The sequence below is a fragment of the Triturus cristatus genome, chromosome 1_1 (assembly GCF_964204655.1).
Source record: "Triturus cristatus chromosome 1_1, aTriCri1.1, whole genome shotgun sequence".
Classification (NCBI taxonomy): domain Eukaryota; kingdom Metazoa; phylum Chordata; class Amphibia; order Caudata; family Salamandridae; genus Triturus; species Triturus cristatus.
The window spans coordinates 1220515917-1220540097 of record NC_140579.1 but is presented as its reverse complement, the minus strand read 5'-3'; positions in this window follow the sequence as shown (position 1 = coordinate 1220540097).

Sequence of the window (24181 nt, the reverse complement as noted above, 5' to 3'; positions counted from 1 at the left end):
TGGCTCTACAGCAGCTCTGCCGACTTGGTTCTCTAGCTCTACAGCAGCTCTGCTGATCTGGTTCTCTAGCTCTACAGCAGCTCTGCTGACCTGGTTCCCTGGGTCTACAGCGCCATTGCTGATCGGTTTCTCTGCCTCTAGAGCAGCTCTGCTGACCTGGTTCTCAGGCTGTAGAACAACTCTGCTGACCTTGTTCTCTGGCTCTACAGCAGCTCTGCTGACCTGCTTCTCTGGCTCTACAGCAGCTCTGCGGACCTGCTTCTCTGGCTCTACAGCAGCTCTGCTGACCTGGTTCTCTGGCTCTACAACAGCTCTGCTGCCATGGTTCTCTGGCTCTAGAGCAGCTCTGCTGACCGGGTTCTCTGGCTCTAGAACGGCGCTGCTGACCGGGTTCTCTGGCTCTAGAACGGCTCTGCTGACCTGGTTCTGTGGCTCTACAGCACCTTGATGACCTGCTTCTCTGGCTCTGCAGCAGCTCTGCTGACCTCGTTCTCTGGCTCTCCAGCAGCTCTGCTGACTTGGTTCTAAGACTCTACAGCAGCTCGGCAGACCTGGTTCTCTGGCTCTACAGCAGCTTGCTGACCTGGTTCTGTGGCTCTACAACACCTCTGCTGACCTGGTTCACTGACCTGGTTCTCTGGCCCAGTTCTCTGGCCATAGAGCAGCTCTGCTGACATCGTTCTCCAGATCTACAGCAGCTCTACTGACCTGGTGCTCTGGCTCTATAGCAGCTCTGCTGACCTGGTTCTCTGGCTATACAGCAGCTCTGCGGACCTGGTTCTCTGGCTCTACAGCAACTCTGCTGACCTGGTTCTCTGCCTTTAGAGCAGCTCTGCTGACCAGGTTCTCAGGCTCTATCGCAGCTCAGCTAACCTGGTTCTCCGGCTCTACAATGGCTCTGCTGACCAGGTTCTCAGGCTCTACAGCAGCTTGCTGACCTGGTTCTCTGGCTCTAGAGCGGTTCTGCTGACCTGCTTCTCTAGACCGGCTCTGCTGACCTGGTTCTCTGGAGCGGCTCTGCTGACCCGGTTCTCCGGATCTACAGCACTTCTGCTGACCTGGTGCTCTGGCTCTACAACAGCTCTGCTGACCTGGTTCTCTGGCTCTACAGCAGCTCTGCGGACCTGGTTCTCTGGCTCTAGAACAGCACTGCTGACCTGGTTCTCTGGCTCTAGAGCGGCTCTGCTGACCTGGTTTTCAGGCTCTAGAGTGGCTCTGCTGTCCTGGTTCTCTTGCTCTACAGCAGCTCTGCTGACCTGGTTTTCTGGCTCTAGAGCGGCTCTGCTGACCTGGTTCTCTAGAGCGGCTCTGCTGACCTGATTCTCTGGAGCGGCTCTGCTGACCAGGTTCTCCGGATCTACAGCACTTCTGCTGACCTGGTGCTCTGGCTCTACAACAGCTCTGCTGACCTGTTTCTCTGGCTCTACAGCAGCTCTGCAGACCTGGTTCTCTGGCTCTACAGCAGCTCTGCTGACCTAGTTCTAAGGTTCTACAGCAGCTCCGCTGACCTGGTTCTCTGGCTCTACAGCAGCCTGCTGACCTGGTTCTCTGGCTCTTCAGCGGCTCTGCTGACCTGGTTCTCAGGCTCTACAACGGCTCTGCTGACCTGGTTCTCAGGCTCTACAACGGCTCTGCTGACCTGGGTCTCGGGCTCCACAACGGCTCTGCTGACTTGGTTCTATGGCTCTACAGAAGCTCTGCTGACCTGGTTCTCTGTCTCTAGAGCAGCTCTGCTCACCTAGTTCTCAGGCTTTACAACTGCTCTGCTGACCTGGTTCTATGGCTCTAAAACGGCTCTTCTGACCTGGTTCTATGGCTCTACAGCAGCTCTGCTGACTTGGTTCTCTGGCTCTAGTGCGGCTCTGCTGGCCTGGTTCCCTGGATCTACAGCAGCTCTGCTGACCTGGGTCTCAGGCTCTACAATGGGTCTGCTGACCTGGTTCTCTGGCTCTACAGAAGCTCTGCTGACCTGGTTCTATGGCTCTACAGCAGCTTACTGACCAGCTTCTCTGGCTCTACAGCAGCTTGATGACCTGCTTCTCTGGCTCTGCAGCAGCTCTGCTGACCTCGTTCTAAGGCTCTACAGCAGCTCGGCTGACCTGGTTCTCTGGCTCTACAGCAGCTTGCTGACCTGGTTCTCTGGCTATACAGCAGCTCTGCAGACCTGGTTCTCTGGCTCTACAGCAGCTCTGCTGACCTAGTTCTCTGGCTCTACAGCAGCTCTGCTGACCTGGTTCTCAGGCTCTAGAACAACTCTGCTGACCTTGTTCTCTGGCTCTAGAACAACTCTGCTGACCTGCTTCTCTGGCTCTACAGCAGCTCTGCGGACCTGCTTCTCTGGCTCTACAGCAGCTCTGCTGACTTGGTTCTCTGGCTCTACAGCAGCTCTGCTGACCTGGTTCCCTGGGTCTACAGCGCCACTGCTGACCGGTTTCTCTGGCTCTAGAGCAGCTCTGCTGACCTGGTTCTCTGGCGCTACAACTGCTCTGCTCACCAAGTTCTCTGGCTCTAGAGCAGCTCTGCTAACCTGATTCTCTGGCTCTACAGCAGCTCTGCTGACCTGGTTCTCTGGCTCTACAGCAGCTCTGCTGACCTGGTTCTCTGGCTCTACAGCAGCTCTGCTGACTTGGTTTCTCTGGCTCTACAGCAGCTCTGCTGACTTGGTTTCTCTGGCTCTACAGCAGCTCTACTGACCTGGTTCTAAGGCTCTACAGCAGCTCCGCTGACCTGGTCCTCTGGCCCAGTTCTCTGGCCATAGATCAGCTCTGCTGACATCGTTCTCCAGATCTACAGCAGCTCTACTGACCTGGTGCTCTGGCTCTATAGCAGCTCTGCTGACCTGGTTCTCTGGCTATACAGCAGCTCTGCGGACCTGGTTCTCTGGCTCTACAGCAACTCTGCTGACCTGGTTCTCTGCCTTTACAGCAGCTCTGCTGACCAGGTTCTCAGGCTCTATAGCAGCTCTGCTAACCTGGTTCTCCGGCTCTGCAATGGCTCTGCTGACCAGGTTCTCAGGCTCTACAGCAGCTTGCTGACCTGGTTCTCTGGCTCTAGAGTGGCTCTGCTGTCCTGGTTCTCTTGCTCTACAGCAGCTCTGCTGACCTGGTTTTCTGGCTCTAGAGCGGTTCTGCTGACCTGGTACTCTAGAGCGGCTCTGCTGACCTGGTTCTCTGGAGCGGCTCTGCTGACCCGGTTCTCCGGATCTACAGCACTTCTGCTGACCTGGTGCTCTGGCTCTACAACAGCTCTGCTGACCTGGTTCTCTGGCTCTACAGCAGCTCTGCGGACCTGGTTCTCTGGCTCTACAGCAGCTCTGCTGACCTATTTCTAAGGTTCTACAGCAGCTCCGCTGACCTGGTTCTCTGGCTCTACAGCAGCCTGCTGACCTGGTTATCTGGCTCTTCAGCGGCTCTGCTGACCTGGTTCTCAGGCTCTACAATGGCTCTGCTGATCTGGGTCTCTGGCTCTACAACGGCTCTGCTGATTTGGTTCTATGGCTCTACAGCAGCTCTGCTGACCTTGTTCTCTGGCTCTAGAGCAGCTCTGCTGACCTGGTCCTCTGGCTCTAGAGCAGCTCGGCTGACCTGGTTCTCCGGCTATAGAGCAGCTTTGCTGACCTGGTTCTCTGGCTCTAGAGCGGCTCTGCTGACCTGTTTCTCTGGCTCTACAGCAGCTCTCCTGACCTGGGTCTCAGGCTCTACAACGGCTCTGCTGACCTGGATCTCGGTCTCTACAACGGCTCTGCTGACTTGGTTCTATAGCTCTAGAGCAGCGCTGCTGACCTGGTTCTCTGGCTCTAGAGCAGCTCTGCTGACCCGGTTAGCTGACCTGGTTCTCTGGCCCAGTTCTCTGGCTATAGAGCATCTCTGCTGACCTTGTTCTCTGGCTCTACAGCAGCTCTGCTGACCTGCTTCTCTGGCTCTACAGCAGCTCTGCTGACCTGGTTCTCTGGCTCTACAGCAGCTCTGCCGACTTCGTTCTCTGGCTCTGCAGCAGCTCTGCTGACCTCGTTCTAAGGCTCTACAGCAGCTCGGCTGACCTGGCTCTCTGGCTCTACAGCAGCTTGCTGACCTGCTTCTCTGGCTATACAGCAGCTCTGCGGACCTGGTTCTCTGGCTCTACAGCAGCTCTGCTGACCTGGTTCTCTGGCTCTACAGCAGCTCTGCTGACCTGGTTCTCAGGCTCTAGAACAACTCTGCTGACCTTGTTCTCTGGCTCTAGAACAACTCTGCTGACCTGCTTCTCTGGCTCTACAGCAGCTCTGCGGACCTGCTTCTCTGGCTCTACAGCAGCTCTGCTGACTTGGTTCTCTGGCTCTACAGCAGCTCTGCTGATCTGGTTCTCTAGCTCTACAGCAGCTCTGCTGACCTGGTTCCCTGGGTCTACAGCGCCACTGCTGACCGGTTTCTCTGGATCTAGAGCAGCTCTGCTGACCTGGTTCTCTGGCGCTACAACTGCTCTGCTGACTAAGTTCTCTGGCTCTAGAGCAGCTCTGCTAACCTGGTTCTCTGGCTCTACAGCAGCTCTGCTGACCTGGTTCTCTGGCTCTACAGCAGCTCTGCTGACTTGGTTTCTCTGGCTCTACAGCAGCTCTGCTGACTTGGTTTCTCTGGCTCTACAGCAGCTCTACTGACCTGGTTCTAAGGCTCTACAGCAGCTCCGCTGACCTGGTTCTCTGGCTCTACAACACCTCTGCTGACTTGGTTCGCTGACCTGGTCCTCTGGCCCAGTTCTCTGGCCATAGAGCAACTCTGCTGACATCGTTCTCCAGATCTACAGCAGCTCTACTGACCTGGTGCTCTGGCTCTATAGCAGCTCTGCTGACCTGGTTCTCTGGCTATACAGCAGCTCTGCGGACCTGGTTCTCTGGCTCTACAGCAACTCTGCTGACCTGGTTCTCTGCCTTTACAGCAGCTCTGCTGACCAGGTTCTCAGGCTCTGCAATGGCTCTGCTGACCAGGTTCTCAGGCTCTACAGCAGCTTGCTGACCTGGTTCTCTGGCTCTAGAGTGGCTCTGCTGACCTGGTTCTTTCGCTCTAGAACAGCTCTGCTGACCTGGTTCTCTGGCTCTAGAGCGGCTCTGCTGACCTGGTTTTCAGGCTCTAGAGTGGCTCTGCTGACCTGGTTTTCTGGCTCTACAGCAGCTCTGCTGACATGGTTCTCTGGCTCTACAATGGCTCTGCTGTCCTGGTTCTCTTGCTCTACAGCAGCTCTGCTGACCTGGTTTTCTGGCTCTAGAGCAGTTCTGCTGACCTGGTTCTCTAGAGCGGCTCTGCTGACCTGGTTCTCTGGAGCGGCTCTGCTGACCCGGTTCTCCGGATCTACAGCACTTCTGCTGACCTGGTGCTCTGGCTCTACAACAGCTCTGCTGACCTGGTTCTCTGGCTCTACAGCAGCTCTGCGGACCTGGTTCTCTGGCTCTACAGCAGCTCTGCTGACCTATTTCTAAGGTTCTACAGCAGCTCCGCTGACCTGGTTCTCTGGCTCTACAGCAGCCTGCTGACCTGGTTCTCTGGCTCTTCAGCGGCTCTGCTGACCTGGTTCTCAGGCTCTACAATGGCTCTGCTGATCTGGGTCTCTGGCTCTACAACGGCTCTGCTGACTTGGTTCTATGGCTCTACAGCAGCTCTGCTGACCTTGTTCTCTGGCTCTAGAGCAGTTCTGCTGACCTGGTCCTCTGGCTCTAGAGCAGCTCTGCTGACCTGGTTCTCCGGCTCTAGAGCAGCTTTACTGACCTGGTTCTCCGGCTATAGAGCAGCTTTGCTGACCTGTTCTCTGGCTCTAGAGCGGCTCTGCTGACCTGTTTCTCTGGCTCTACAGCAGCTCTCCTGACCTGGGTCTCAGGCTCTACAACGGCTCTGCTGACCTGGATCTCGGTCTCTACAACGGCTCTGCTGACTTGGTTCTATAGCTCTAGAGCAGCTCTGCTGACCTGGTTCTCTGGCTCTAGAGCAGCTCTGCTGACCCGGTTACCTGACCTGGTTCTCTGGCCCATTTCTCTGTCTATAGAGCATCTCTGCTGACCTTGTTCTCTGGCTCTACAGCAGCTCTGCTGACCTGCTTCTCTGGCTCTACAGCAGCTCTGCGGACCTGGTTCTCTGGCTCTATAGCAGCTCTGCCGACTTGGTTCTCTGGCTCTACAGCAGCTCTGCTGATTTGGTTCTCTAGCTCTACAGCAGCTCTGCTGACCTGGTTCCCTGGGTCTACAGCGCCACTACTGACCGGTTTCTCTGGCTCTAGAGCAGCTCTGCTGACCTGGTTCTCAGGCTGTAGAACAACTCTGCTGACCTTGTTCTCTGGCTCTACAGCAGCTCTGCTGACCTGCTTCTCTGGCTCTACAGCAGCTCTGCGGACCTGCTTCTCTGGCTCTACAGCAGCTCTGCTGACCTGGTTCTCTGGCTCTACAACAGCTCTGCTGCCATGGTTCTCTGGCTCTAGAGCAGCTCTGCTGACTGGGTTCTCTGGCTCTAGAACGGCTCTGCTGACCGGGTTCTCTGGCTCTAGAACGGCTCTGCTGACCTGGTTCTGTGGCTCTACAGCACCTTGATGACCTGCTTCTCTGGCTCTGCAGCAGCTCTGCTGACCTCGTTCTCTGGCTCTCCAGCAGCTCTGCTGACCTGGTTCTAAGACTCTACAGCAGCTCGGCAGACCTGGTTCTCTGGCTCTACAGCAGCTTGCTGACCTGGTTCTGTGGCTCTACAACACCTCTGCTGACCTGGTTCACTGACCTGGTTCTCTGGCCCAGTTCTCTGGCCATAGAGCAGCTCTGCTGACATCGTTCTCCAGATCTACAGCAGCTCTACTGACCTGGTGCTCTGGCTCTATAGCATCTCTGCTGACCTGGTTCTCTGGCTATACAGCAGCTCTGCGGACCTGGTTCTCTGGCTCTACAGCAACTCTGCTGACCTGGTTCTCTGTCTCTAGAGCAGCTCTGCTCACCTGGTTCTCAGGCTTTACAACTGCTCTGCTGACCTGGTTCTATGGCTCTAAAACGGCTCTTCTGACCTGGTTCTATGGCTCTACAGCAGCTCTGCTGACTTGGTTCTCTGGCTCTAGTGCGGCTCTGCTGGCCTGGTTCCCTGAATCTACAGCAGCTCTGCGGACCTGCTTCTCTGGCTCTACAGCAGCTCTGCTGACTTGGTTCTCTGGCTCTACAGCAGCTCTGCTGATCTGGTTCTCTAGCTCTACAGCAGCTCTGCTGACTTGGTTCTCTGGCTCTACAGCAGCTCTGCTGATCTGGTTCTCTAGCTCTACAGCAGCTCTGCTGACCTGGTTCCCTGGGTCTACAGCGCCACTGGTGACCGGTTTCTCTGGCTCTAGAGCAGCTCTGCTGACCTGGTTCTCTGGCGCTACAACTGCTCTGCTGACCAAGTTCTCTGGCTCTAGAGCAGCTCTGCTAACCTGGTTCTCTGGCTCTACAGCAGCTCTGCTGACCTGGTTCTCTGGCTCTACAGCAGCTCTGCTGACCTGGTTCTCTGGCTCTACAGCAGCTCTGCTGACTTGGTTTCTCTGGCTCTACAGCATCTCTGCTGACTTGGTTTCTCTGGCTCTACAGCAGCTCTACTGACCTGGTTCTAAGGCTCTACAGCAGCTCCACTGACCTGGTTCTCTGGCTCTACAACACCTCTGCTGACCTGGTTCGCTGACCTGGTCCTCTGGCCCAGTTTTCTGGCCATAGAGCAGCTCTGCTGACATCGTTCTCCAGATCTACAGCAGCTCTACTGACCTGGTGCTCTGACTCTATAGCAGCTCTGCTGACCTGGCTCTCTGGCTATACAGCAGCTCTGCGGACCTGGTTCTCTGGCTCTACAGCAACTCTGCTGCCCTGGTTCTCTGCCTTTACAGCAGCTCTGCTGACCAGGTTCTCAGGCTCTATAGCAGCTCTGCTAACCTGGTTCTCGGGCTCTGCAATGGCTCTGCTGACCAGGTTCTCAGGCTCTACAGCAGCTTGCTGACCTGGTTCTCTGGCTCTAGAGTGGCTCTGCTGACCTGGTTCTCTGGCTCTAGAACAGCTCTGCTGACCTGGTTCTCTGGCTCTAGAGCGGCTCTGCTGACCTGGTTTTCAGGCTCTAGAGTGGCTCTGCTGTCCTGGTTCTCTTGCTCTACAGCAGCTCTGCTGACCTGGTTTTCTGGCTCTAGAGCGGCTCTGCTGACCTGGTTCTCTAGAGCGGCTCTGCTGACCTGGTTCTCTGGAGCGGCTCTGCTGACCCGGTTCTCCGGATCTACAGCACTTCTGCTGACCTGGTGCTCTGGCTCTACAACAGCTCTGCTGACCTGTTTCTCTGGCTCTACAGCAGCTCTGCGGACCTGGTTCTCTGGCTCTACAGCAGCTCTGCTGACCTAGTTCTAAGGTTCTACAGCAGCTCCGCTGACCTGGTTCTCTGGCTCTACAGCAGCCTGCTGACCTCGTTCTCTGGCTCTTCAGCGGCTCTGCTGACCTGGTTCTCATGCTCTACAACGGCTCTGCTAACCTGGTTCTCAGGCTCTACAACGGCTCTGCTGACCTGGGTCTCGGGCTCTACAACGGCTCTGCTGACTTGGTTCTATGGCTCTACAGCAGCTCTGCTGACCTGGTTCTCTGTCTCTAGAGCAGCTCTGCTCACCTAGTTCTCAGGCTTTACAACTGCTCTGCTGACCTGGTTCTATGGCTCTAAAACGGCTCTTCTGACCTGGTTCTATGGCTCTACAGCAGCTCTGCTGACTTGGTTCTCTGGCTCTAGTGCGGCTCTGCTGGCCTGGTTCCCTGGATCTACAGCAGCTCTGCTGACCTGGGTCTCAGGCTCTACAATGGGTCTGCTGACCTGGGTCTCTGGCTCTACAGAAGCTCTGCTGACCTGGTTCTATGGCTCTACAGCAGCTTACTGACCAGCTTCTCTGGCTCTACAGCAGCTTGATGACCTGCTTCTCTGGCTCTGCAGCAGCTCTGCTGACCTCGTTCTAAGGCTCTACAGCAGCTCGGCTGACCTGGTTCTCTGGCTCTACAGCAGCTTGCTGACCTGGTTCTCTGGCTATACAGCAGCTCTGCGGACCTGGTTCTGTGGCTCTACAGCAGCTCTGCTGACCTAGTTCTCTGGCTCTACAGCAGCTATGCTGACCTGGTTCTCAGGCTCTAGAACAACTCTGCTGACCTTGTTCTCTGGCTCTAGAACAACTCTGCTGACCTGCTTCTCTGGCTCTACAGCAGCTCTGCGGACCTGCTTCTCTGGCTCTACAGCAGCTCTGCTGACTTGGTTCTCTGGCTCTACAGCAGCTCTGCTGATCTGGTTCTCTAGCTCTACAGCAGCTCTGCTGACCTGGTTCCCTGGGTCTACAGCGCCACTGCTGACCGGTTTCTCTGGCTCTAGAGCAGCTCTGCTGACCTGGTTCTCTGGCGCTACAACTGTTCTGCTGACCAAGTTCTCTGGCTCTAGAGCAGCTCTGCTGATCTGGTTCTCTAGCTCTACAGCAGCTCTGCTGACCTGGTTCCCTGGGTCTACAGCGCCACTGCTGACCGGTTTCTCTGGCTCTAGAGCAGCTCTGCTAACCTGGTTCTCTGGCTCTACAGCAGCTCTGCTGACCTGGTTCTCTGGCTGTACAGCAGCTCTGCTGACTTGGTTTCTCTGGCTCTACAGCAGCTCTGCTGACTTGGTTTCTCTGGCTCTACAGCAGCTCTACTGACCTGGTTCTAAGGCTCTACAGCAGCTCCGCTGACCTGGTTCTCTGGCTCTACAACACCTCTGCTGACCTGGTTCGCTGACCTGGTCCTCTGGCCCAGTTTTCTGGCCATAGAGCAGCTCTGCTGACATCGTTCTCCAGATCTACAGCAGCTCTACTGACCTGGTGCTCTGGCTCTATAGCAGCTCTGCTGACCTGGTTCTCTGAATATACAGCAGCTCTGCGGACCTGGTTCTCTGGCTCTACAGCAACTCTGCTGACCTGGTTCTCTGCCTTTACAGCAGCTCTGCTGACCAGGTTCTCAGGCTCTATAGCAGCTCTGCTAACCTGGTTCTCCGGCTCTGCAATGGCTCTGCTGACCAGGTTCTCAGGCTCTACAGCAGCTTGCTGACCTGGTTCTCTGGCTCTAGAGTGGCTCTGCTGACCTGGTTCTCTGGCTCTAGAACAGCTCTGCTGACCTGGTTCTCTGGCTCTAGAGCGGCTCTGCTGACCTGGTTTTCTGGCTCTAGAGCGGCTCTGCTGACCTGGTTCTATAGAGCGGCTCTGCTGACCTGGTTCTCTGGAGCGGCTCTGCTGACCCGGTTCTCCGGATCTACAGCACTTCTGCTGACCTGGTGCTCTGGCTCTACAACAGCTCTGCTGACCTGTTTCTCTGGCTCTACAGCAGCTCTGCTGACCTGGTTCTATGGCTCTACAGCAGCTTACTGACCAGCTTCTCTGGCTCTACAGCAGCTTGATGACCTGCTTCTCTGGCTCTGCAGCAGCTCTGCTGACCTCGTTCTAAGGCTCTACAGCAGCTCGGCTGACCTGGTTCTCCGGCTCTACAGCAGCTTGCTGACCTGGTTCTCTGGCTATACAGCAGCTCTGCGGACCTGGTTCTCTGGCTCTACAGCAGCTCTGATGACCTGGTTCTCTGGCTCTACAGCAGCTATGCTGACCTGGTCCTCAGGCTCTAGAACAACTCTGCTGACCTTGTTCTCTGGCTCTAGAACAACTCTGCTGACCTGCTTCTCTGGCTCTACAGCAGCTCTGCGGACCTGCTTCTCTGGCTCTACAGCAGCTCTGCTGACTTGGTTCTCTGGCTCTACAGCAGCTCTGCTGATCTGGTTCTCTAGCTCTACAGCAGCTCTGCTGACCTGGTTCCCTGGGTCTACAGCGCCACTGCTGACCGGTTTCTCTGGCTCTAGAGCAGCTCTGCTGATCTGGTTCTCTGGCGCTACAACTGTTCTGCTGACCAAGTTCTCTGGCTCTAGAGCAGCTCTGCTGATCTGGTTCTCTAGCTCTACAGCAGCTCTGCTGACCTGGTCCCTGGGTCTACAGCGCCACTGCTGACCGGTTTCACTGGCTCTAGAGCAGCTCTGCTAACCTGGTTCTCTGGCTCTACAGCAGCTCTGCTGACCTGGTTCTCTGGCTCTACAGCAGCTCTGCTGACCTGGTTCTCTGGCTGTACAACAGCTCTGCTGACTTGGTTTCTCTGGCTCTACAGCAGCTCTGCGGACTTGGTTTCTCTGGCTCTACAGCAGCTCTACTGACCTGGTTCTAAGACTCTACAGCAGCTCCGCTGACCTGGTTCTCTGGCTCAACAACACCTCTGCTGACCTGGTTCGCTGACCTGGTCCTCTGGCCCAGTTTTCTGGCCATAGAGCAGCTCTGCTGACATCGTTCTCCAGATCTACAGCAGCTCTACTGACCTGGTGCTCTGGCTCTATAGCAGCTCTGCTGACCTGGTTCCCTGGCTATACAGCAGCTCTGCAGACCTGGTTCTCTGGCTCTACAGCAGCTCTGCTGACCTGGTTCTCTGCCTTTACAGCAGCTCTGCTGACCAGGTTCTCAGGCTCTATAGCAGCTCTGCTAACCTGGTTCTCTGGCTCTGCAATGGCTCTGCTGACCAGGTTCTCAGGCTCTACAGCAGCTTGCTGACCTGGTTCTCTGGCTCTAGAGTGGCTCTGCTGACCTGGTTCTCTGGCTCTAGAACAGCTCTGCTGACCTGGTTCTCTGGCTCTAGAGCGGCTCTGCTGACCTGGTTTTCAGGCTCTAGAGTGGCTCTGCTGTCCTGGTTCGCTTGCTCTACAGCAGCTCTGCTGACCTGGTTTTCTGGCTCTAGAGCGGCTCTGCTGACCTGGTTCTCTAGAGCGGCTCTGCTGACCTGGTTCTCTGGAGCGGCTCTGCTGACCCGGTTCTCCGGATCTACAGCACTTCTGCTGACCTGGTGCTCTGGCTCTACAACAGCTCTGCTGACCTGTTTCTCTGGCTCTACAGCAGCTCTGCGGATCTGGTTCTCTGGCTCTACAGCAGCTCTGCTGACCTAGTTCTAAGGTTCTACAGCAGCTCCGCTGACCTGGTTCTCTGGCTCTACAGCAGCCTGCTGACCTGGTTCTCTGGCTCTTCAGCGGCTCTGCTGACCTGGTTCTCAGGCTCTACAACGGCTCTGCTGACCTGGTTCTCAGGCTCTACAACGGCTCTGCTGACCTGGGTCTCGGGCTCTACAACGGCTCTGCTGACTTGGTTCTATGGCTCTACAGCAGCTCTGCTGACCTGGTTCTCTGTCTCTAGAGCAGCTCTGCTCACCTAGTTCTCAGGCTTTACAACTGCTCTGCTGATCTGGTTCTATGGCTCTAAAACAGCTCTTCTGACCTGGTTCTATGGCTCTACAGCAGCTCTGCTGACCTGATTCTCTGGCTCTAGAGCGGCTCTGCTGGCCTGGTTCCCTGAATCCACAGCAGCTCTGCTGACCTGGGTCTCAGGCTCTACAATGGGTCTGCTGACCTGGTTCTCTGGCTCTACAGAAGCTCTGCTGACCTGGTTCTATGGCTCTACAGCAGCTTACTGACCAGCTTCTCTGGCTCTACAGCAGCTTGATGACCTGCTTCTCTGGCTCTGCAGCAGCTCTGCTGACCTCGTTCTAAGGCTCTACAGCAGCTCGGCTGACCTGGTTCTCTGGCTCTACAGCAGCTTGCTGACCTGGTTCTCTGGCTATACAGCAGCTCTGCGGACCTGGTTCTCTGGCTCTACAGCAGCTCTGCTGACCTGGTTCTCTGGCTCTACAGCAGATATGCTGACCTGGTTCTCAGGCTCTAGAACAACTCTGCTGACCTTGTTCTCTGGCTCTAGAACAACTCTGCTGACCTGCTTCTCTGGCTCTACAGCAGCTCTGCGGACCTGCTTCTCTGGCTCTACAGCAGCTCTGCTGACTTGGTTCTCTGGCACTACAGCAGCTCTGCTGATCTGGTTCTCTAGCTCTACAGCAGCTCTGCTGACCTGGTTCCCTGGGTCTACAGCGCCACTGCTGACCGGTTTCTCTGGCTCTAGAGCAGCTCTGCTGACCTGGTTCTCTGGTGCTACAACTGCTCTGCTGACCAAGTTCTCTGACTCCAGAGCAGCTCTGCTAACCTGGTTCTCTGGCTCTACAGCAGCTCTGCTGACCTGGTTCTCTGGCTCTACAGCAGCTCTGCTGACCTGGTTCTCTGGCTCTACAGCAGCTCTGCTGACTTGGTTTCTCTGGCTCTACAGCAGCTCTGCTGACTTGGTTTCTCTGGCTCTACAGCAGCTCTACTGACCTGGTTCTAAGGCTCTACAGCAGCTCCGCTGACCTGGTTTTCTGGCTCTACAACACCTCTGCTGACCTGGTTCGCTGACCTGGTCCTCTGGCCCAGTTTTCTGGCCATAGAGCAGCTCTGCTGACATCGTTCTCCAGATCTACAGCAGCTCTACTGACCTGGTGCTCTGGCTCTATAGCAGCTCTGCTGACCTGGTTCTCTGGCTATACAGCAGCTCTGCGGACCTGGTTCTCTGGCTCTACAGCAACTCTGCTGACCTGGTTCTCTGCCTTTACAGCAGCTCTGCTGACCAGGTTCTCCGGATCTACAGCACTTCTGCTGACCTGGTGCTCTGGCTCTACAACAGCTCTGCTGACCTGGTTCTCTGGCTCTACAGGAGCTCTGCGGACCTGGTTCTCTGGCTCTACAGCAGCTCTGCTGACCTATTTCTAAGGTTCTACAGCAGCTCCGCTGACCTGGTTCTCTGGCTCTACAGCAGCCTGCTTTTCTGGTTCTCTGGCTCTTCAGCGGCTCTGCTGACCTGTTTCTCAGGCTCTACAATGGCTCTGCTGATCTGGGTCTCTGGCTCTACAACGGCTCTGCTGACTTGGTTCTATGGCTCTACAGCAGCTCTGCTGACCTTGTTCTCTGGCTCTAGAGCAGCTCTGCTGACCTGGTCCTCTGGCTCTAGAGCAGCTCTGCTGACCTGGTTCTCCGGCTCTAGAGCAGCTTTACTGACCTGGTTCTCCGGCTATAGAGCAGCTTTGCTGACCTGGTTCTCTGGCTCTAGAGCGGCTCTGCTGACCTGTTTCTCTGGCTCTACAGCAGCTCTCCTGACCTGGGTCTCAGGCTCTACAACGGCTCTGCTGACCTGGATCTCGGTCTCTACAACGGCTCTGCTGACTTGGTTCTATAGCTCTAGAGCAGCTCTGCTGACCTGGTTCTCTGGCTCTAGAGCAGCTCTGCTGACCCGGGTAGCTGACCTGGTTCTCTGGCCCAGTTCTCTGGCTATAGAGCATCTCTGCTGATTTTGTTCTCTGGCTCTACAGCAGCTCTGCTGACCTGCTTCTCTGGCTCTACAGCAGCTCTGCGGACTTGGTTCTCTGGCTCTACAGCAGCTCTGCCGACTTGGTTCTCTGGCTCTGCAGCAGCTCTGCTGACCTCGTTCTAAGGCTCTACAGCAGCTCGGCTGACCTGGTTCTCTGGCTCTACAGCAGCTTGCTGACCTGGTTCTCTGGCTATACAGCAGCTCTGCGGACCTGGTTCTCTGGCTCTACAGCAGCTCTGCTGACCTGGTTCTCTGGCTCTACAGCAGCTCTGCTGACCAGGTTCTCAGGCTCTAGAACAACTCTGCTGACCTTGTTCTTTGGCTCTAGAACAACTCTGCTGACCTGCTTCTCTGGCTCTACAGCAGCTCTGCGGACCTGCTTCTCTGGCTCTACAGCAGCTCTGCTGACTTGGTTCTCTGGCTCTACAGCAGCTCTGCTGATCTGGTTCTCTAGCTCTACAGCAGCTCTGCTGACCTGATTCCCTGGGTCTACAGCGCCACTGCTGACCGGTTTCTCTGGCTCTAGAGCAGCTCTGCTGACCTAGTTCTCTGGCGCTACAACTGCTCTGCTGACCAAGTTCTCTGGCGCTAGAGCAGCTCTGCTAACCTGGTTCTCTGGCTCTACAGCAGCTCTGCTGACCTGGATCTCTGGCTCTATAGCAGCTCTGCTGACCTGGTTCTCTGGCTCTACAGCAGCTCTGCTGACCTGGTTCTCTGGCGCTACAACTGCTCTGCTGACCAAGTTCTCTGACTCCAGAGCAGCTCTGCTAACCTGGTTCTCTGGCTCTACAGCAGCTCTGCTGACCTGGTTCTCTGGCTCTACAGCAGCTCTGCTGACTTGGTTTCTCTGGCTCTACAGCAGCTCTGCTGACTTGGTTTCTCTGGCTCTACAGCAGCTCTACTTACCTGGTTCTAAGGCTCTACAGCAGCTCCGCTGACCTGGTTTTCTGGCTCTACAACACCTCTGCTGACCTGGTTCGCTGACCTGGTCCTCTGGCCCAGTTTTCTGGCCATAGAGCAGCTCTGCTGACATCGTTCTCCAGATCTACAGCAGCTCTACTGACCTGGTGCTCTGGCTCTATAGCAGCTCTGCTGACCTGGTTCTCTGGCTATACAGCAGCTCTGCGGACCTGGTTCTCTGGCTCTACAGCAACTCTGCTGACCTGGTTCTCTGCCTTTACAGCAGCTCTGCTGACCAGGTTCTCAGGCTCTATAGCAGCTCTGCTAACCTGGTTCTCCGGCTCTGTAATGGCTCTGCTGACCAGGTTCTCAGGCTCTACAGCAGCTTGCTGACCTGGTTCTCTGGCTCTAGAGTGGCTCTTCTGACCTGGTTCTCTGGCTCTAGAACAGCTCTGCTGACCTGGTTCTCTGGCTCTAGAGCGGCTCTGCTGACCAGGTTTTCAGGCTCTAGAGTGGCTCTGCTGACCTGGTTTTCTGGCTCTACAGCAGCTCTGCTGACATGGTTCTCTGGCTCTACAATGGCTCTGCTGTTCTGGTTCTCTTGCTCTACAGCAGCTCTGCTGACCTGGTTTTCTGGCTCTAGAGCGGTTCTGCTGACCTGGTTCTCTAGAGCGGCTCTGCTGACCTGGTTCTCTGGAGCGGCTCTGCTGACCCGGTTCTCCGGATCTACAGCACTTCTGCTGACCTGGTGCTCTGGCTCTACAACAGCTCTGCTGACCTGGTTCTCTGGCTCTACAGGAGCTCTGCGGACCTGGTTCTCTGGCTCTACAGCAGCTCTGCTGACCTATTTCTAAGGTTCTACAGCAGCTCCGCTGACCTGGTTCTCTGGCTCTACAGCAGCCTGCTTTCCAGGTTCTCTGGCTCTTCAGCGGCTCTGCTGACCTGTTTCTCAGGCTCTACAATGGCTCTGCTGATCTGGGTCTCTGGCTCTACAACGGCTCTGCTGACTTGGTTCTATGGCTCTACAGCAGCTCTGCTGACCTTGTTCTCTGGCTCTAGAGCAGCTCTGCTGACCTGGTCCTCTGGCTCTAGAGCAGCTCTGCTGACCTGGTTCTCCGGCTCTAGAGCAGCTTTACTGACCTGGTTCTCCGGCTATAGAGCAGCTTTGCTGACCTGGTTCTCTGGCTCTAGAGCGGCTCTGCTGACCTGTTTCTCTGGCTCTACAGCAGCTCTCCTGACCTGGGTCTCAGGCTCTACAACGGCTCTGCTGACCTGGATCTCGGTCTCTACAACGGCTCTGCTGACTTGGTTCTATAGCTCTAGAGCAGCTCTGCTGACCTGGTTCTCTGGCTCTAGAGCAGCTCTGCTGACCCGGGTAGCTGACCTGGTTCTCTGGCCCAGTTCTCTGGCTATAGAGCATCTCTGCTGACCTTGTTCTCTGGCTCTACAGCAGCTCTGCTGACCTGCTTCTCTGGCTCTACAGCAGCTCTGCGGACTTGGTTCTCTGGCTCTACAGCAGCTCTGCCGACTTGGTTCTCTGGCTCTGCAGCAGCTCTGCTGACCTCGTTCTAAGGCTCTACAGCAGCTCGGCTGACCTGGTTCTCTGGCTCTACAGCAGCTTGCTGACCTGGTTCTCTGGCTATACAGCAGCTCTGCTGACCTGGTTCTCTGGCTCTACAGCAGCTCTGCTGACCTGGTTCTCTGGCTCTACAGCAGCTCTGCTGACCAGGTTCTCAGGCTCTAGAACAACTCTGCTGACCTTGTTCTTTGGCTCTAGAACAACTCTGCTGACCTGCTTCTCTGGCTCTACAGCAGCTCTGCGGACCTACTTCTCTGGCTCTACAGCAGCTCTGCTGACTTGGTTCTCTGGCTCTACAGCAGCTCTGCTGATCTGGTTCTCTAGCTCTACAGCAGCTCTGCTGACCTGATTCCCTGGGTCTACAGCGCCACTGCTGACCGGTTTCTCTGGCTCTAGAACAGCTCTGCTGACCTGGTTCTCTGGCGCTACAACTGCTCTGCTGACCAAGTTCTCTGGCTCTAGAGCAGCTCTGCTAACCTGGTTCTCTGGCTCTACAGCAGCTCTGCTGACCTGGTTCTCTGGCTCTACAGCAGCTCTGCTGACTTGGTTTCTCTGGCTCTACAGCAGCTCTGCTGACTTGGTTTCTCTGGCTCTACAGCAGCTCTACTGACCTGGTTCTAAGGCTCTACAGCAGCTCCGCTGACCTGGTTCTCTGACTCTACAACACCTCTGCTGACCTGGTTCTCTGGCCCAGTTCTCTGGCCATAGAGCAGCTCTGCTGACATCGTTCTCCAGATCTACAGCAGCTCTACTGACCTGGTGCTCTGGCTCTATAGCAGCTCTGCTGACCTGGTTCTCTGGCTACACAGCAGCTCTGCTGACCTGGTTCTATGGCTCTACAGCAGCTCTGCTGACCTTGTTCTCTGGCTCTAGAGCAGCTCTGCTGACCTGGTTCTCCGGCTATAGAGCAGCTTTGCTGACCTGGTTCTCTGGCTCTAGAGCGGCTCTGCTGACCTGTTTCTCTGGCTCTACAGCAGCTCTCCTGACCTGGGTCTCAGGCTCTACAACGGCTCTGCTGACCTGGATCTTGGTCTCTACAACGGCTCTGCTGACTTGGTTCTATAGCTCTAGAGCAGCTCTGCTGACCTGGTTCTCTGGCTCTAGAGCAGCTCTGCTGACCCGGTTAGCTGACCTGGTTCTCTGGCCCAGTTCTCTGGCTATAGAGCATCTCTGCTGACCTTGTTCTCTGGCTCTACAGCAACTCTGCTGACCTGCTTCTCTGGCTCTACAGCAGCTCTGCGGACCTGCTTCTCTGGCTCTACAGCAGCTCTGCTGACTTGGTTCTCTGGCACTACAGCAGCTCTGCTGATCTGGTTCTCTAGCTCTACAGCAGCTCTGCTGACCTGGTTCCCTGGGTCTACAGCGCCACTGCTGACCGGTTTCTCTGGCTCTAGAGCAGCTCTGCTGACCTGGTTCTCTGGTGCTACAACTGCTCTGCTGACCAAGTTCTCTGACTCCAGAGCAGCTCTGCTAACCTGGTTCTCTGGCTCTACAGCAGCTCTGCTGACCTGGTTCTCTGGCTCTACAGCAGCTCTGCTGACCTGGTTCTCTGGCTCTACAGCAGCTCTGCTGACTTGGTTTCTCTGGCTCTACAGCAGCTCTGCTGACTTGGTTTCTCTGGCTCTACAGCAGCTCTACTGACCTGGTTCTAAGGCTCTACAGCAGCTCCGCTGACCTGGTTTTCTGGCTCTACAACACCTCTGCTGACCTGGTTCGCTGACCTGGTCCTCTGGCCCAGTTTTCTGGCCATAGAGCAGCTCTGCTGACATCGTTCTCCAGATCTACAGCAGCTCTACTGACCTGGTGCTCTGGCTCTATAGCAGCTCTGCTGACCTGGTTCTCTGGCTATACAGCAGCTCTGCGGACCTGGTTCTCTGGCTCTACAGCAACTCTGCTGACCTGGTTCTCTGCCTTTACAGCAGCTCTGCTGACCAGGTTCTCCGGATCTACAGCACTTCTGCTGACCTGGTGCTCTGGCTCTACAACAGCTCTGCTGACCTGGTTCTCTGGCTCTACAGGAGCTCTGCGGACCTGGTTCTCTGGCTCTACAGCAGCTCTGCTGACCTATTTCTAAGGTTCTACAGCAGCTCCGCTGACCTGGTTCTCTGGCTCTACAGCAGCCTGCTTTTCTGGTTCTCTGGCTCTTCAGCGGCTCTGCTGACCTGTTTCTCAGGCTCTACAATGGCTCTGCTGATCTGGGTCTCTGGCTCTACAACGGCTCTGCTGACTTGGTTCTATGGCTCTACAGCAGCTCTGCTGACCTTGTTCTCTGGCTCTAGAGCAGCTCTGCTGACCTGGTCCTCTGGCTCTAGAGCAGCTCTGCTGACCTGGTTCTCCGGCTCTAGAGCAGCTTTACTGACCTGGTTCTCCGGCTATAGAGCAGCTTTGCTGACCTGGTTCTCTGGCTCTAGAGCGGCTCTGCTGACCTGTTTCTCTGGCTCTACAGCAGCTCTCCTGACCTGGGTCTCAGGCTCTACAACGGCTCTGCTGACCTGGATCTCGGTCTCTACAACGGCTCTGCTGACTTGGTTCTATAGCTCTAGAGCAGCTCTGCTGACCTGGTTCTCTGGCTCTAGAGCAGCTCTGCTGACCCGGGTAGCTGACCTGGTTCTCTGGCCCAGTTCTCTGGCTATAGAGCATCTCTGCTGATTTTGTTCTCTGGCTCTACAGCAGCTCTGCTGACCTGCTTCTCTGGCTCTACAGCAGCTCTGCGGACTTGGTTCTCTGGCTCTACAGCAGCTCTGCCGACTTGGTTCTCTGGCTCTGCAGCAGCTCTGCTGACCTCGTTCTAAGGCTCTACAGCAGCTCGGCTGACCTGGTTCTCTGGCTCTACAGCAGCTTGCTGACCTGGTTCTCTGGCTATACAGCAGCTCTGCGGACCTGGTTCTCTGGCTCTACAGCAGCTCTGCTGACCTGGTTCTCTGGCTCTACAGCAGCTCTGCTGACCAGGTTCTCAGGCTCTAGAACAACTCTGCTGACCTTGTTCTTTGGCTCTAGAACAACTCTGCTGACCTGCTTCTCTGGCTCTACAGCAGCTCTGCGGACCTGCTTCTCTGGCTCTACAGCAGCTCTGCTGACTTGGTTCTCTGGCTCTACAGCAGCTCTGCTGATCTGGTTCTCTAGCTCTACAGCAGCTCTGCTGACCTGATTCCCTGGGTCTACAGCGCCACTGCTGACCGGTTTCTCTGGCTCTAGAGCAGCTCTGCTGACCTAGTTCTCTGGCGCTACAACTGCTCTGCTGACCAAGTTCTCTGGCTCTAGAGCAGCTCTGCTAACCTGGTTCTCTGGCTCTACAGCAGCTCTGCTGACCTGGATCTCTGGCTCTATAGCAGCTCTGCTGACCTGGTTCTCTGGCTCTACAGCAGCTCTGCTGACCTGGTTCTCTGGCGCTACAACTGCTCTGCTGACCAAGTTCTCTGACTCCAGAGCAGCTCTGCTAACCTGGTTCTCTGGCTCTACAGCAGCTCTGCTGACCTGGTTCTCTGGCTCTACAGCAGCTCTGCTGACTTGGTTTCTCTGGCTCTACAGCAGCTCTGCTGACTTGGTTTCTCTGGCTCTACAGCAGCTCTACTTACCTGGTTCTAAGGCTCTACAGCAGCTCCGCTGACCTGGTTTTCTGGCTCTACAACACCTCTGCTGACCTGGTTCGCTGACCTGGTCCTCTGGCCCAGTTTTCTGGCCATAGAGCAGCTCTGCTGACATCGTTCTCCAGATCTACAGCAGCTCTACTGACCTGGTGCTCTGGCTCTATAGCAGCTCTGCTGACCTGGTTCTCTGGCTCTACAGCAGCTCTGCGGACCTGGTTCTCTGGCTCTACAGCAACTCTGCTGACCTGGTTCTCTGCCTTTACAGCAGCTCTGCTGACCAGGTTCTCAGGCTCTATAGCAGCTCTGCTAACCTGGTTCTCCGGCTCTGTAATGGCTCTGCTGACCAGGTTCTCAGGCTCTACAGCAGCTTGCTGACCTGGTTCTCTGGCTCTAGAGTGGCTCTTCTGACCTGGTTCTCTGGCTCTAGAACAGCTCTGCTGACCTGGTTCTCTGGCTCTAGAGCGGCTCTGCTGACCAGGTTTTCAGGCTCTAGAGTGGCTCTGCTGACCTGGTTTTCTGGCTCTACAGCAGCTCTGCTGACATGGTTCTCTGGCTCTACAATGGCTCTGCTGTCCTGGTTCTCTTGCTCTACAGCAGCTCTGCTGACCTGGTTTTCTGGCTCTAGAGCGGTTCTGCTGACCTGGTTCTCTAGAGCGGCTCTGCTGACCTGGTTCTCTGGAGCGGCTCTGCTGACCCGGTTCTCCGGATCTACAGCACTTCTGCTGACCTGGTGCTCTGGCTCTACAACAGCTCTGCTGACCTGGTTCTCTGGCTCTACAGGAGCTCTGCGGACCTGGTTCTCTGGCTCTACAGCAGCTCTGCTGACCTATTTCTAAGGTTCTACAGCAGCTCCGCTGACCTGGTTCTCTGGCTCTACAGCAGCCTGCTTTCCTGGTTCTCTGGCTCTTCAGCGGCTCTGCTGACCTGTTTCTCAGGCTCTACAATGGCTCTGCTGATCTGGGTCTCTGGCTCTACAACGGCTCTGCTGACTTGGTTCTATGGCTCTACAGCAGCTCTGCTGACCTTGTTCTCTGGCTCTAGAGCAGCTCTGCTGACCTGGTCCTCTGGCTCTAGAGCAGCTCTGCTGACCTGGTTCTCCGGCTCTAGAGCAGCTTTACTGACCTGGTTCTCCGGCTATAGAGCAGCTTTGCTGACCTGGTTCTCTGGCTCTAGAGCGGCTCTGCTGACCTGTTTCTCTGGCTCTACAGCAGCTCTCCTGACCTGGGTCTCAGGCTCTACAACGGCTCTGCTGACCTGGATCTCGGTCTCTACAACGGCTCTGCTGACTTGGTTCTATAGCTCTAGAGCAGCTCTGCTGACCTGGTTCTCTGGCTCTAGAGCAGCTCTGCTGACCCGGGTAGCTGACCTGGTTCTCTGGCCCAGTTCTCTGGCTATAGAGCATCTCTGCTGACCTTGTTCTCTGGCTCTACAGCAGCTCTGCTGACCTGCTTCTCTGGCTCTACAGCAGCTCTGCGGACTTGGTTCTCTGGCTCTACAGCAGCTCTGCCGACTTGGTTCTCTGGCTCTGCAGCAGCTCTGCTGACCTCGTTCTAAGGCTCTACAGCAGCTCGGCTGACCTGGTTCTCTGGCTCTACAGCAGCTTGCTGACCTGGTTCTCTGGCTATACAGCAGCTCTGCTGACCTGGTTCTCTGGCTCTACAGCAGCTCTGCTGACCTGGTTCTCTGGCTCTACAGCAGCTCTGCTGACCAGGTTCTCAGGCTCTAGAACAACTCTGCTGACCTTGTTCTCTGGCTCTAGAACAACTCTGCTGACCTGCTTCTCTGGCTCTACAGCAGCTCTGCGGACCTACTTCTCTGGCTCTACAGCAGCTCTGCTGACTTGGTTCTCTGGCTCTACAGCAGCTCTGCTGATCTGGTTCTCTAGCTCTACAGCAGCTCTGCTGACCTGATTCCCTGGGTCTACAGCGCCACTGCTGACCGGTTTCTCTGGCTCTAGAACAGCTCTGCTGACCTGGTTCTCTGGCGCTACAACTGCTCTGCTGACCAAGTTCTCTGGCTCTAGAGCAGCTCTGCTAACCTGGTTCTCTGGCTCTACAGCAGCTCTGCTGACCTGGTTCTCTGGCTCTACAGCAGCTCTGCTGACTTGGTTTCTCTGGCTCTACAGCAGCTCTGCTGACTTGGTTTCTCTGGCTCTACAGCAGCTCTACTGACCTGGTTCTAAGGCTCTACAGCAGCTCCGCTGACCTGGTTCTCTGACTCTACAACACCTCTGCTGACCTGGTTCTCTGGCCCAGTTCTCTGGCCATAGAGCAGCTCTGCTGACATCGTTCTCCAGATCTACAGCAGCTCTACTGACCTGGTGCTCTGGCTCTATAGCAGCTCTGCTGACCTGGTTCTCTGGCTACACAGCAGCTCTGCTGACCTGGTTCTATGGCTCTACAGCAGCTCTGCTGACCTTGTTCTCTGGCTCTAGAGCAGCTCTGCTGACCTGGTTCTCCGGCTATAGAGCAGCTTTGCTGACCTGGTTCTCTGGCTCTAGAGCGGCTCTGCTGACCTGTTTCTCTGGCTCTACAGCAGCTCTCCTGACCTGGGTCTCAGGCTCTACAACGGCTCTGCTGACCTGGATCTTGGTCTCTACAACGGCTCTGTTGACTTGGTTCTATAGCTCTAGAGCAGCTCTGCTGACCTGGTTCTCTGGCTCTAGAGCAGCTCTGCTGACCCGGTTAGCTGACCTGGTTCTCTGGCCCAGTTCTCTGGCTATAGAGCATCTCTGCTGACCTTGTTCTCTGGCTCTACAGCAGCTCTGCTGACCTGCTTCTCTGGCTCTACAGCAGCTCTGCGGACTTGGTTCTCTGGCTCTACAGCAGCTCTGCCGACTTGGTTCTCTGGCTCTGCAGCAGCTCTGCTGACCTCGTTCTAAGGCTCTACAGCAGCTCGGCTGACCTGGTTCTCTGGCTCTACAGCAGCTCTGCTGACCAGGTTCTCAGGCTCTAGAACAACTCTGCTGACCTTGTTCTCTGGCTCTAGAACAACTCTGTTGACCTGCTTCTCTGGCTCTACAGCAGCTCTGCGGACCTGCTTCTCTGGCTCTACAGCAGCTCTGCTGACTTGGTTCTCTGGCTCTACAGCAGCTCTGCTGATCTGGTTCTCTAGCTCTACAGCAGCTCTGCTGACCTGGTTCCCTGGGTCTACAGCGCCACTGCTGACCGGTTTCTCTGGCTCTAGAGCAGCTCTGCTGACCTGGTTCTCTGGCGCTACAACTGCTCTGCTGACCAAGTTCTGTGACTCCAGAGCAGCTCTGCTAACCTGGTTCTCTGGCTCTACAGCAGCTCTGCTGACCTGGTTCTTTGGCTCTACAGCAGCTCTGCTGACTTGGTTTCTCTGGCTCTACAGCAGCTCTGCTGACCTGGTTCTCTGGCTCTACAGCAGCTCTGCTGACCTGGTTCTCTGGCTCTACAGCAGCTCTGCTGACCTGGTTCTCTGGCTCTACAGCAGCTCTGCTGACTTGGTTTCTCTGGCTCTACAGCAGCTCTGCTGACTTGGTTTCTCTGGCTCTACAGCAGCTCTACTGACCTGGTTCTAAGGCTCTACAGCAGCTCCGCTGACCTGGTTTTCTGGCTCTACAACACCTCTGCTGACCTGGTTCGCGGACCTGGTCCTCTGGCCCAGTTTTCTGGCCATAGAGCAGCTCTGCTGACATCGTTCTCCAGATCTACAGCAGCTCTACTGACCTGGTGCTCTGGCTCTATAGCAGCTCTGCTGACCTGGTTCTCTGGCTATACAGCAGCTCTGCGGACCTGGTTCTCTGGCTCTACAGCAACTCTGCTGACCTGGTTCTCTGCCTTTACAGCAGCTCTGCTGACCAGGTTCTCAGGCTCTATAGCAGCTCTGCTAACCTGGTTCTCCAGCTCTGCAA